The sequence below is a fragment of the Macaca mulatta genome, chromosome 11, assembly GCF_049350105.2.
Source record: "Macaca mulatta isolate MMU2019108-1 chromosome 11, T2T-MMU8v2.0, whole genome shotgun sequence".
In the NCBI taxonomy this organism is placed as follows: domain Eukaryota; kingdom Metazoa; phylum Chordata; class Mammalia; order Primates; family Cercopithecidae; genus Macaca; species Macaca mulatta.
This window is the reverse complement of record NC_133416.1, coordinates 127,785,436-127,799,707: the sequence shown is the minus strand read 5'-3', so window position 1 is coordinate 127,799,707 and position 14,272 is coordinate 127,785,436. Positions and strand designations below refer to the sequence as shown.

At 47.0% G+C, this 14,272-nt stretch overlaps 1 protein-coding gene across 3 annotated transcripts in view; it reads right to left on the bottom strand.

Moving 5' to 3' along the window:
* Positions 1–14,272, bottom strand: part of LOC144333151 (uncharacterized) — a 29,660-nt gene that overhangs the window by 11,834 nt on the left and 3,554 nt on the right. The gene's annotated exons all lie outside the window — the stretch shown is intronic.

Here is a 14,272-nt window from a genome sequence, read left to right as displayed (position 1 = left end):
GATAAAAATAATCTTTTTAATTCTACTTTCAGAAGTAATAGATACTCATTGTATAAAAGTGAAACACTGTAGAAATTTAGAATCTGAAACAGAAAGTTCCTTTGTAAGATTTGTAATCTTACAACTCTAAGATAATGTTAAAATTTGATTTTTTTCCTGCATATAACAGGCTTTTTTCCTTTTTACCAAAATGGGATGATTCTGAGTTCCCTGTCACGATATATAAATCTACTTTATTCCTTTCATAAACTTCCATACGTTTCCACCACCTGTCCCCACCCGCCCACCCACATCTGTATACACACATTCTGCCTCCCTTGCCGTTACCCTGCGTGAACTGTTCATGCTCCTATCTAAGGCCATCTCCCTGGCGCTGGGTCCATCTCCTCTCGTTCCTGTGATTGTCTCTTCTCCCTCTCCTGCATCATCGGTTTCCCCTGTCTTCTGGATTATTCCCACCAGCATGCAAACATGCTGTCATATTCTTTTAAAAATGCTTCCCTTGCCTACACATTCTCCTGTAGCTACCACCCCATCTCGGCTCTCCTCCAAGAGTTGTCTGTACTCGCTGTCCCCAATTCCTCACCTCCCATTCTCTCTTTAATCCACTGCACCGAGACAGCTCAAATGTGGTGGTCACCGGTGACCACCATGCTGCTAAACACAGTGGCCAATTCTCAGTGCCCTTCATGGCCATACTTGTCACAGTTGCTCTCTTCTTCTGGGTCCTCCCCTGGCTTCCAGGACCCCACACTCTCTCAGCTGTCCTCCCATCTCACTGGCTGCACCACCTCAGGCTCCTTTGTTTGTTTCCCCTTTTCTTCCTGATGTCTGAAGGAAGGAGTGACCCAGGTCTTCTCTATTGGGCTACTTCTCTATTTAAACTCTCTCCCTTGGGAGTCTCCATTTTCATGGCTTTAAATTTCGTGGCTCACTACTCTCAAATTTGTATTTTCACTCCAAACTTTGCCCCTGAATGCCCATCCTATATCTCCAAGTCCTATTTGAAATAGCTCTAGGATGTCTAACAGGCATCTGTCTCAAACCTAACACATCCACAACAGACCTGCTTTACTCCCAAACCTTCCTGCTTCACTGCATTCTTCTCAGGAGAGAGATCTAGATGTTTTCCTTGACTTGTGTATATTTCTCACACCTCATATCTAATCCATCAACAAATTCTTTAAGCTCAATCTTGAAAATATATCTCACCACCTTCGCTCTTCTGACCTTTGTTTTTTGAAACAGAGCTGTGCTCTGTCGTCCAGGCTGGAGTACAGTGGCACAATCTCAGCTCACTGCGCCTCCACCTCCCAAGTTCAAGCAATTCTCCTGCCTCAGCCTCCCTTGTAGCTGGGGTTACAGGCGTGCACCACCATACCCAGCTAATTTTTGTATTTTTAGTAGAGACAGGGTTTTGCCATGTTGGCCAGGCTGTTCTCGAACTCCTGACCTCAAGTGATCCACCTGCCTTGGACTCCCAAAGCGTTGGGATTACAGGCGTGAACCACTGCGCCTGGCCACTCTTCTAATTTTAGTCCACACTCTTCTGATTTTAGTCCAAGCTATTGTCATTTTCCATATAGACAATTACAGTAGCATCCAGTGGGTCTTTCTGTGCCCACCTTTGCTGTGCCACAGACTATTCTTCTCCAAGTGGCCACAGTGATCCTTTTAAAAGTCCAGTCAAGGCCAGGTGCAGTGGCTCACACCTGTAATCCCAGGACTTTGGGAGGCCGAGGTGGGTGGATCACCAGAGGCCAGGAGTTCGAGACCAGCCTGGCCAACATAGTGAAACCCCATCTCTACTGAAAATATAAAAAACATTAGCCAAGTGTGGTGCAGGCGCCTATAATCCCAGCTACCTGGGAGGCTGAGGCACGAGAATCGCTTGAACCCAGGAGGTGGAAGTTCCAGTCAGCCGATATCGTGCCACTGCATTCCAGCCTGTGCAACAGAGCGAGACTGTCTCAAAACAAAACAAAAAAACAAGGAATGATATGACTCTTCTCTATTCAAAACTTTTGAATTGGTTCCCAATTCAGGTCCTAAAAAGATTGTCCTTTCTCCATTGAATTTTGTTTGCAACTCTGTCAAAAATCAGGCTGGGAGATGTGGCTTATGGTAATCTCAGCAGTTTGGGAGGCCGAGGCAGGTAGATTGCTTGAGCCCAGGAATTCAACACAGGGAAACTTCATCTCTACAAACAATTTAAAAATTAGCCAAGCATGGTGGCGTGCACCTGTGGTCCCAGCTACTGTGGTCCTAACTACTTGGGAGGCTGAGGCAGGTGAATCGCTTGAGCCTGGGAGGTTGAGGCTGCAGGGAGCCATGATCACGCACTGTACTCCACCCTGGACAACAAAGCAAGACCCCATCTCCAAAAACAAAAAAAGGAGTTGACTATTTTTGTGCATATATCATGTATTGCTAGCTCTCTGCTGTCTATTCTTTTTTTTTTTCTTTAAGAGATGAGGTCTTGCTCTGTTTTCCAGGCTGGATCCTGGGCTTAAGGGATCCTCCTGCCTCAGCCTCTTGAGTAGCTGGGACCACAGGCATGAGCCACCATGCCTGGCTAAATTTTTATTTTTTTGTAGAGATAGAGGTCTCACCATCTTGCCCAGGCTGGTCTCAAACTCGTGGACTCAAGCAATCCTCCTGCCTCACCTTCCCAAAGTGCTGGGATTACAGGTGTGAGCCACCGTGTCCAGCCTGGGCTGTCTATTCTGTCCCATTGCTCTGTGTGTTTATCTTTTTGCTGATACCACCCTACTTTGAATACTGTAACTTTTATAGTGAGTTTTGAAGTTGGGTAATGTATGTGAGTCCTCTATTTTTTTTCAGAATTGTTTTGGCTAATCTAGTACCTTTGCCTTTCTCTGTAAAAAATTTGTTTTGGCAAGGCCGGGCACGGTGGCTCATGCCTGTAATCCCAGCACTTTGGGAGGCTGAGGCGGGCGGATCACAAGGTCAGGAGATTGAGACCATCCTGGCTAACACCGTGAAACCCCACCTCCACTAAAACTACAAAAAATTAGCCGGGCATGGTGGCGGGCGCTTGTAGTCCCAGCTACTCAGGAAGCTGAGGCAGGAGAATGGTGTGAACCTGGGAGGTGGAGCTTGCAGTGAGCCAAGATCGCGCCACTGCACTCCAGCCTGGGCGACAGAGCGAGACTCCGTCTCAAAAAAAAAAAAAAAATTATTTTGGCGTAACTAGTACCTTTGCCTTTCTATGTTGCCCAGGCTGGAGTGCATTGGCTACTCACAGGCATGATCATGGTGTATTACAGCCTCAAACTCCTGGCCTCCAGTGATCTTCCTGTCTCAGCTTCCCAAGTAGCTCCCAAGTGTGCAACTGAGACTACAGGTGCAGAACACAGTGCCGTGGCTTCTGTGTAAATTTTAGAATCAGTTTGTAGACAGTGTCTGGGAGGGAAAACTTTTTATCTACCCTCAAGTTTAGTCTTTGGGGGCCTGTGAATTAAACAGATGAAAGATATATTACAAGAGAAGGCCAGGCATGGTGGCTTACACCCATAATCCCAACACTTCGGGAGCCTGAGGCAGGAGGATCACTTGAGTCCGGAAGGTCGAGGCCGCAGTGGGCTAGCATCATGCCACTGCACTGCCCCATGGGCAACAGAGCGAGACCCCTGTCTCTAAAACAAACAAAAAGAGGACAAAATTGAATCATTTATTTTTTTAACATACATATGAGAGTTCACCAGAAAGACCATCCACATTATTAGAGATGGGAACTTTCAGCTCCATCTGCCAACCTCCAGGGAGGTGAGTGGGGCTAGTGACTGGGCTCCAAACACTCTTGAACAGGAGGTTCCAAGAGTCTGGAACGATGAACACACTGATGTGCTGGGAGGGTGGTGCACCTAGAGAGGACATGGAAGCTCTGTTCCCACCTTCTCCCACTGTGCCCCGCCCCATGCCTTGCCCTATGCATCGCTTCCATTTGGCTGATCCTAGTTTGTATCCTTTATAATAAACTGGAAAATGTAAATAAGGTGCTGTCCTGAGTTCTGTGAGTCACTCTAGTAAATTATTGAACCTGAAGGGGTTGAGTGGGAACCTCTGAATTTGTAGTAGGCCCAACAAAAATGTGGGTAGCTGGGGTACCTCATTTGTGCAGGCATCTGAAGTGGGGGTGGTCTTGCGGGACTCAACCCTTAACCTTTGTTCAGGGTCTGTGCTAACTCTGGGTAGTTAGTGTCAGAACTGAATGGAATTTTCAGAGGTCCAATTGATCTCAGATAATTGAATAAAATTGATGTGGAAAAATGACATGTATCTGGTGCCAGAGATAAAGACCACACCACACATTTGGTGTCATAAATGTGTCAAAGATAAGACATCGGCCGGGCGCGGTGGCTCACGCCTGTAATCCCAGCACTTTGGGAGGCCGAGACGGGCGGATCACGAGGTCAGAAGATCAAGACCATCCTGGCTAACACGGTGAAACCCCGTCTCTACTAAAAAGAAGTACAAAACACTAGCCGGGCGAGGTGGCGGGCGCCTGTAGTCCCAGCTACTCCGGAGGCTGAGGCGGGAGAATGGCGTAAACCCGGGAGGCGGAGCTTGCAGTGAGCGGAGATCCGGCCACTGCACTCCAGCCTGGGCGACAGAGCGAGACTCCGTCTCAAAAAAAAAAAAAAAAAAAAAAAAAAGATAAGACATCACAGGAAGTCACTGGTATTAGCACAGTGTTATACAGACTTCAATAAATATAAGAATCATAAACTACAAATAGGAAAAAATAAATTAAGAAATATGTGAATAGATGGAAACTGATATGCTTCTGGATGGGAAGGCCAAACACAGCAAAAAATTTTTAAAATTCCCACATAGATTTAGAGATGCAACACTATTCCAATTAAAATACCACAGGATGCCATACAGAACTTGATAAAATGATTCTAGAATGTTTCTAGAGAAATACAGAAAGATGGCTGGGCGCGGTGGCTCATGCCTGTAATCCCAGCACTCTGGGAAGCCGAGGCGGGCGGATTACAAGGTCAGCAGATCGAGACCATCCTGGCTAACAGTGTGAAACCCCGTCTCTACTAAAAATACAAAAAAGCCGGGTGTGGTGGCAGGCGCCTGTAGTCCCAGCTACTCGGGAGGCTGAGGCAGGAGAATGGCGTGAACCCGGAAGGCGGAGCTTGCAGTGAGCCGAGATCGTGCCACTGCACTCCAGCCTGGGAGACACAGCGAGACTCCGTCTCAAAAAATAAATTAAAAAAAAAAAAAAGAAAGAAATATAGAAAGATGCAACCGGGCGCGGTGGCTCACACCTGTAATCCCAGCACTTTGGGGGGCCAAGGCAGGTGGATCATGAAGTCAGGAGATTGAGACCATCCTGGCTAACACAGTGAAACCCCGTCTCTACTAAAAATGCAAAAAAATTAGCCAGGCGTGGTGGCGGGTGCCTGTAGTCCCAGTTACTTGGGAGGCTGAGGCAGGAGAATGGCATGAACCCGGGAGGCAGAGCTTGCAGTGAGCCGAGATGGAGCCACTGGACTCCAGCCTGGGCAACAGAGCGAGACTCCGTCTCAAAAAAGAAAAAGAAAAAATGCTTTGAATGCTTTGAGGCAGAACAAAAGGAGTAATGGGAGACAACAAGGCCTTTCAGAGGTATAAACTCAAAAGAAAGTTCTAGATTGGGTCACACAGGTCTGGGCCCCTTATTAAGTGAAGAACCTGAAGGCTGAGGAGGGCTTGGCCAGGCAAAGACTCGGGAGGCAGAGGTGGAGGGAGCGAAACAGTGTCCAGGGAGAAGAGGCAGCCCATGCAAAGACCTGGAGGAAGGAAAGGGACACAGGCTTCCAGACAGCAGATCCCAGAGAAGCTGCCAGGAGTAGCAGGAGAGGAGAAGCTGCTGCAGGCACATCCTGAAGGCCAAGGTGAGGTTGTGGAGATGGTGTTGTCTCCAGGGGGCAGATACTCTCTCCCATCTGCTGTGTTCCTAGCATCTAGCACAGTACACACTGTAGATGTCAATATCTTGGAGATCTTTTCATATCCACACATATGAATGTGGCATTTTTAATGTCTGCATAGTATTCAGAACTAGAACTGTACATTTCCTGCTTAACCAGCCCCCTCTGGATGCAGAGTGAGGTCCCCTCTAATTTTGGGGGGAAATCACAGGTTTTAATAAACATCTTCACATTTTGAATTCTGCTCCCCCTGAGCCCCATCTTCCGCACATGAGGAGGGATGATTGGATTTTTGCTTTGTCCCACTCTGCTGTCCTTCTGCTTCCAAACAAGCATCCTTTTGCTATTCACAGCTCTCCTTTGGACACTGTGAGACCATACTCCCCTCAGGGCCCCTGCCCCTAGACAGATCATGCCACCCCTTTACAATCATCCTATTCAGGGATATACAATAAACGTTTGTATGGTAAAGGCAACTCATACTGATTGCCAGTGAACATCTGAAATACTTAGGACTGGCATGTGTAATCTAACCCAGCCAGGCTCTGATTTACATTAGGGCATCTCACTGTAAGTAGCTTGTGGCTCTAGTGCAAGGAAGAACAGCCCTCACCTCCACCGTATGCTCTAACTGTGCTGAACTATTTAGCTTCCCAAAAGCCCCAAGCTTGCCTCCGTCCTCCTAGCTTTCTTTGCAGTGCTTTCCTTCTGTCTGGAATGCTTTTTTTCTCCTCTCATTTACCTGCCTAGCACCATCTGGTTCTTCAGGTCTCAGTTAAGAAGCCACTCCCTCCAGGAAGTCTTCCCTGAACACTCCCCTCCAGCCTGGGTTAAGAGCTGCAGGAGTGCCCTGAATTTCTTGTAGCACATGTCTCATTTTGTTATAATTGCCTTTTTAAATTTTATTTTATTATTATTATTATTATTATTTTTGGAGACGGAGTTTCACTCTTGTTGCCCAGGCTGGATGGTGTGATCTCGGCTCACCACAACCTCCGCCTCCCTGGTTCAAGCGGTTCTCCTGCCTCAGCCTCCCAAGTAGCTGGGATTATAGGCATGTGCCACCATGCCCGTTTAATTTTTTGTATTTTTAGTAGAGAGGGGGTTTCTCCATGTTGGTCTCGAACTCCTGACCTCAGGTGATCCACCTGCCTCAGCCTCCCAAAGTGCTGGGATTACAGGCGTGAGCCACTGCACCCGGCCTATTACTATTATTTTTTAGATGGAGTCTTGCTCTGTCACCCAGGCTGCTGTGCAGTGGTGTGATCTTGACTCACTGCAACCTCTGCCTCCCGGGTTCAAGCAATTCTCCTGTCTCAGCCTCCTGAGTAGCTGGGATTACAGGCGCCCGCCACCATGCCCAGCTACTTTTTGTATTTTTAGTAGAGACACCGTTTCACAGCCCGGCGCAGTGGCTTACACCTGTAATCCCAGCACTTTGGGAGGCCGAGGTGGGTCAGGAGTTCAAGACCAGCCTGGCCAACATGGCAAAACCCTGTCTTTACTAAAAATACAAAAATTAGCTGGGCATGGTGGCGGGCACCTGTAATCCCAGCTACTCAGGAGGCTGGGGCAGGAGAATCGCTTGAACCTGGGAGGTAGAGATTGCCGTGAGCCAAGATCGTGCCATTGCACTCCAGCCTGGGCAACAAGAGCGAAACTCCTTCTCAAAAAAAAAAAAAAAAAAGCTTTTGGCCGGGTGCAGTGGCTCAAGCCTGTAATCCCAGCACTTTGGGAGGCCGACACAGGCGGATCACCTGAGGCTAGGAGTTTGAGACCAGCTTACCCAACATGGCTTAACCTTGTCCCTACTAAAAATACAAAAAAAATTAGCCAGGCATGGTGGCGCATGCCTGTAATCCCAGCTACTGAGGCAGGAGAATCACTTGAACCCAGGAGGCAGAGGCTGCAGTAAGCTGAGATCGAACTATTGCACTCCAGCCTGGGCAACAAGAGCAAAACTCTGTCTCAGAAAAAAAAAAATTTTTTGTTTTACTTTATTCTTCAGAGATGAGGTCTTGCTCTGTCACCCAGGCTGAAGTACAGTGGCGAGATCCTAGCTCAAAGCAGCCTCCAACTCCTGGGCTCAAGTCATCCTCCCACTTCCACCTCTAGAGTAGCTGGGACTACAGGCGCACACGATCACGCCTGGCTATTTTTTTTTTTTTTTTTTTTTTTTTTTTTTGGTAGAGATGGGGTCTACTAGGTTTCCTAGGCTGGTTTGGAACTCCTGGGCTCAAGTGAGCCTCCCAAAATGCTGGGATTACAGGCATGAGCCACCACGCCTGGCTATAATTGCCTTTTTAGTTGTCTGTGAATGGTGTGAGGGCAGGGTCGAGTCTTACTGTTGTATCCCTAGCACCAGTCCCCAGCACAGAGCCAGGCTCAATGTTCTATGGCTCAATAAATGTGGGTTGAATAAATGAACAAATGTTGAGCAGACACGAGTGAAGAAGCCACTAAAGTCCCAGATGCCATGTACATAACCCTGGGCTCTTAAGGCTGGGGTCCAAGCATAGCACCAGATTAAAAAAAAAAAACCTGCTCTTGACCAGGTGTGGTAACCCACACCTGTAATCCCAGCACTTTGGGAAGCTAAGACAGGTGGATCTCTTGAGGTCAGGTATTCGAGACCAGCCTGGCGAACATGGTAAAACCCCATCTCTACTAAAAATACAAAATTACTGGAGTGTGGTGGCAGGCGCCTGTAATCCCAGCTACTTGGGAGGTTGAGGCAGGAGAATGGCTTGAACCTGGGAGGCAGAGGTTGCAATGAGCCAAGATCATGCCACTGCACTCCAGCCTGGGCAACATAACGAGACTCCATTTCAAAAAAAAACCCAAAGGCCAGGCGCAGTGGCTCACGCCTGTAATCCCAGCACTTTGGGAGGCCAAGGTGGGTGGACCACCTGAGGTTGGGAGTTCGAGACCAGCCTGACCAATATGGAGAAATCCTGTCTCTACTAAAAAACACAAAATTAGCTGGGTATGGTGGTGCATGCCTGTAGTCCCAGCTACTCGGGAGGTGGAGGCAGGACAATCGCTTGAACCCAGGAGGCGGAGGTTGCAGTGAACTGAGATTGCACCACTGCACTCCAGCCTGGGTGACAAGAGCGAAACTCTGTCTCAAAAACCAACCAAACAAAAAAAAACCCCAAAACCTGCTGTCCTTCTAGCACCTTCAAGGAGTGTGCCACAACAAGACAAACTGGCAGCCCATGAGAAGGATGGAATTACAAAAGAAACTGGTCCCCAGCTCCCTAGCAAGGAATGTCTGTCAATGTGACATTCACAGAAGCCCTGCACATGTGCTGGCTGAGGGGGAGAGTCAGCCTCAGGCAGACAGAAGGAAGTTTAGCCGCTGCACGTGTGTTAGCATGGGGGGATGTGTAGCCTAGAAGCTTCCTGGCTTTCAGTTAATTTTTTTTTTAACTTAAAAAAGAAAAAAAAACTCCAGATAATTCCCATACTTGTTTTCTACCTTTAAGGAATGTATTTGCCTTGGAGATGTCATTCCTGAATTATACTGGCACAGTTCATTAAAAACCTGCTTAATATAAAACTGACTTGGGTCTAAAAATTTAGGATTCTACTTAATGCATCCTTTTTTGTTGCATTGAAAAACATTCTTAGCACTGTTATTAATCTTTTCACACACCCCTACCCTTTGCTTCTGTTTCTGATTTACTCTGCTGTAAAGAAAGTTTTCAAGGTTTGTTACAGTGGAAAATGTTTGGAAAAAGTTCTGGGTTGAGGGTAAGGAATTTAGGGCCTAGGAAATGAAATTTGGTGAACCTGATGAGCTCCTTTGCCATTTTGTACCTCAGTTCCACTTTTCTGGAGCTAGAGTAACTCTTCTTTATATACTAGTTAATAAAATCAACAGGTGTTTACTAAGCACTATGTGCTAGTACCGTAGGGCTGTAAAGGAAAGTGATTGGTCTTAGTGATTCTTGGCCTGTTTCGGGGGAAGGTGGGGGTACAGCTTACAGACCTTTGAGAATGATAGACTCCTACGCTGTCCTGTATGGTAGCCACTAGCCACATTTGGCTATTACAATTAAAATTAATTATTATTAAATATAATTTAAAAAGTTGGTTTCTCAGTTGCAGTAACCACATTTTAAGTGCTCAATAGCTACATGTAACCAATGGCTACCATATATAACTCAAATATAGAATGTTTTCATCATCCTAGAAAGTTCTGTGGGACAGTGTTGCATGGAGAGTCTCCCCAGAATAAAAACACTTTTCTGCCCATATACAATATTTTGCATACAACTCTTACGACTGCAGGATCAGGGTCAGGAGGTGGAAGTTGAGGGTGCAGGGAGGCAGGAGTTCACTGATCCCAGAAGCCCATTAATCCAAGAAAAGGAAGCCCTGATATAAAAAGCTATTTGAGGACTCCATCTCAGAATTGAACAAGTTAGTAAAAATAAAGCAACTGAGCTGCTACAAATACAGTATATTCACTCTAAGAGACTTCATATAAAAGCAGGCCCTTGTGTTCCCACCTGTTTGGCCATATTCAAAGAAAACACCAGTTCATTATCTAAAAATAATTGAAAAATAATGTTAAAGATTTTTTGCAATCTCTGAAAAAAACACCAGAGGGGAATTATATTCACAATATACTGCAAATCTTGAATTATCTTTCCCATTTTTCTCTTCCAATCCTCCCACACTTGACACTTGCTTTCCTAAAGCTCACCCCCATTCCAAACTCTCTTCCAAACATCCTAGTTCTGCTGCTGTTTCTCTCCTTCCTCCCCTGCATGGCTCAATTCTTTATTATGTAGCTTTCCAGAATATGTTTTATTTTACTCCATCACACAAGTACAGTGGTAGAGAATGACAGAGAAAGCTCCCAGGGTGCTGTGACCAGGAACACGTTTCCCAGTGACTCATTCCATAGCTCTCCTGCCAGGCGGGACCAGTTCCTCATTTTCTCACGGATGGTCTACTCCCCCATCACTTCCTCTCTGCCCACTGATACTCAGGGCCAAGGTCTGGGAGGGGCTCATGACTGAACCTGACAGAGAGGAAAATATTTTGCTGGGATGCCAGAGGGTGCTGATGTCACAGAGGAGAAAACCAGATGGGCAGGTTTGCAGCATGTTTTATGCCTGGCGTTGTTGGTTTTTTGTTTGTTTTAAATTTTATTTCAATAGGTTTTTGGGGAACAGGTGGTGTTTGGTTATATGGATAAGTTCTTTAAGTTCTTTAGTGGTGATTTCTGAGATTTTCGTGCACTCATCACCCGAGCTGTTGGTTTTGGGATTTTTTTTGGTATTGTTTTTTCAGTTGGGCACTGCCCTACACTCTGGTGGAGAATAAATGGCTTGCTGTGGGAACTGCATTAATTCTTAATAGTCTGCCAACATTAAAGGCTTTTCAGTTTGGTGAAAAGAAGGACAAGTCCATTTCTGTGACAGGATCTCACTCTGTAGCCCAGGCTGGAGTTCAGTGGTGCAATTATCGGCTCACTGCAATCTGTGCCTCCCAGGCTTAAGTGATTCTCCCACCTCAGCCTCCCGAGTAGCTAGGACTACGGGTGTGTGCCACCACACCCAGCTAATTTTTGTATTTTTTGTAGAGACGGGGTTTTGACATGTTGCCCAGGCTGGTGGGCATAATCATATAAGGAATTATGAATATTATTGAGCTTCTATATATTTTAAGTGAAAGCTTCCCCTTGTAGCCAAGGCAGGCCTGTCCTAAGGAGCTGAGGACTCCAATGCCCATCTGTCTCATCAGGTCATGCACCTGGAGTTCTGTTTTCAGTGAAGAGGGCACATAGAGCTAGGGTCATCATACATCTTATCCTTCCTTCTTATGTCCACAGGCATCTGAACTCATCATCGTCCATCCCCCTGCAGGTCCATTCTTCTGCTTTATTTCTCAGACTGATACTACTCCCAATCAGTTCCTCAGGCCAGGAACCTGGGATCAACGTGGACTCTTCCTCCTTCCTCAGCTCCCACATCCAATCCACCTCCAAGTCCTGTGACTTCATCTCCTTGGGATCTCTTATTTCCTCAGTATCCCCGCATCTCCATCACCTTAACTCAGGCAGCAGGCATCTCTTGCTTGGAGGATTGCAGTGGTCTCTCAGCTGTCTCCCTGTACTCGCTCCTGTGCCTTCCACTCCCCCATTCCTTTCCCCTGTAGCCTGCTAGTCAATGGGCCATGTGAGGCTAGCCCTCTCTTATCCTATACTCATTTTTATTTATTTTTTATTTTTTTTTGAGACAGAGTCTCGCTCTATTGCCCAGGCTGGAGTGCAGTGGCCAGATCTCAGCTCACTGCAAGCTCCGCCTCCCAGATTTACACCATTCTCCTGCCTCAGCCTCCCGAGTAGCTGGGACTGCAGGTGCCCACCACCTCGCCTGGCTAGTTTTTATTTATTTATTATTATGTTTTATTTTTTATTTTTTAGTAGAGACGGGGTTTCACTGTGTTAGCCAGGATGGTCTCGATCTCCTAACCTCGTGATCCGCCAGTCTCGGCCTCCCAAAGTGCTGGGATTACAGGCTTGAGCCACCGCACCCGGCCAATACTCATTTTTAGACTAATCTGAGCACACAGGCACATTCCCTCGAAACAGTAAGAATCCAACTCCAAAATCATTCATGGATAATGTAAATTTTTTTTTTTTTTTTTTTTGAGATGGAGTCTGGCTCTGTCGCCCAGGCTGGAGTGCAGTGGACGGATCTCAGCTCACTGCAAGCTCCGCCCTCCGGGTTTACGCCATTCTCTTGCCTCAGCCTCCCGAGTAGCTGGGACTACAGGCGCCCACCACCTCGCCCGGCTAGTTTTTTTGTATTTTTTAGTAGAGACGGGGTTTCACCGTGTTCGCCAGGATGGTCTTGATCTCCTGACCTCGTGATCCGCCCGTCTCGGCCTCCCAAAGTGCTGGGATTACAGGCTTGAGCCACCGCGCCCGGCCAATGTAAAATTTTAATACAAGGATCTGTGAAGTCACAGAAGGACACTTACACGGCAATTACACAGTGATATTTCTTACACTGTCCCTTTAGTTAAGGCTCCCCTTTCCCCAAGTTCCCCCAATAATAGCAACTGTTGCCACATCTCTCCCTTACTCCAGTTCCTTCCCTTATCCTGCAGCTGCCATCTAGTCAAATTAGCTCTGTCTCCTCTCCTACTCCATTTCTCCAACCTCCTCTGCTATTTCCAGCTGAGAGGGTCTTCTCGAATCATAACTCCTAAAACCCTTCAACAGCTGCTCACTGCCCTCGGTAGTGTCCAAATTCTATAATATGGTCCACTATGCCTTACTCGCCCAAGCCTCAGCTCCTCTCTTCTTCCCTACTTGAACTCCTTGCCCTAGTCACACTGGTAGGGATTTTCCCTGGTGTCCACATTCTCTCCTATTTGGGTGATTTCTCATGGTGTCCTTTTTTTATGTTTTGAGACAGTCTCACTCTGTTGCCCAGGCTGGAGTGCAGTGGTGCAATCATGGCTAACTACAGCTTCAACCTCCCAGGCTCAAGCAATCCTCCCACCTCAGCCTCTTAAGTAGCTGGGACTGTCAGGTGCAGTGGCTTATGCCTGTAATCCCAGCACTTTGGGAGGCCAAGATGGGCAGATCACTTGAGCTCAAGAGTTCGAGATCAAGTAGCTGGGACCACAGGTGCACGTTACCATGCCTAGATAAATTTTAATTTTTTTTTTTTTTTTGAGACAGAGTCTCAGTGTTGACCAGGCTGGAGTTCAGTGGCGCAATCTCGGCTCACTGCAACCGCTGCCCCTCTGGTTCAAGCAATTCTCCTGCCTCAGCTTCCCAAGTATCTGGGATTACAGGCGTGCGCCGCCACCCCCGACTAATTTTTGTGTTTTTAGTAGAGATGAGGTTTTGCCATGTTGACCAGGCTGGTCTTAAACTCCTGACCTCAAGTGATCCACCCACCTTGGCCTCCCCAAAGTGCTGGGATTACAGGCATGAGCCACCAGGTCTAGCAGTTTTTAAATTTTTTGTAGAGATAAGGGTCTCACTACATTGCCCAGGCTGGTCTCAAACTCCTGGACTCAAGCCATCCTCCTGCCTCAGCCTCCCAAAGTGCTGGGATTACTGCCACTGCACCCAGCAGTCATGCCTTCCTTTTTGTCTGAAATGCCCTTCCCTCTTCCCCCTGGTTAACTCCTACTGGTTCTTCAAGACTCTTATCTAAACATCTCCCAGAAGCCTTCCTTAGAATCTCTAAGACTGTGGTGGGTGGCCCTCCAATGTAGTTTCAAGCAGCTTATCCTTATTACAACTGTACTCTACATGACCAACTTATCTACATGAGCAACTT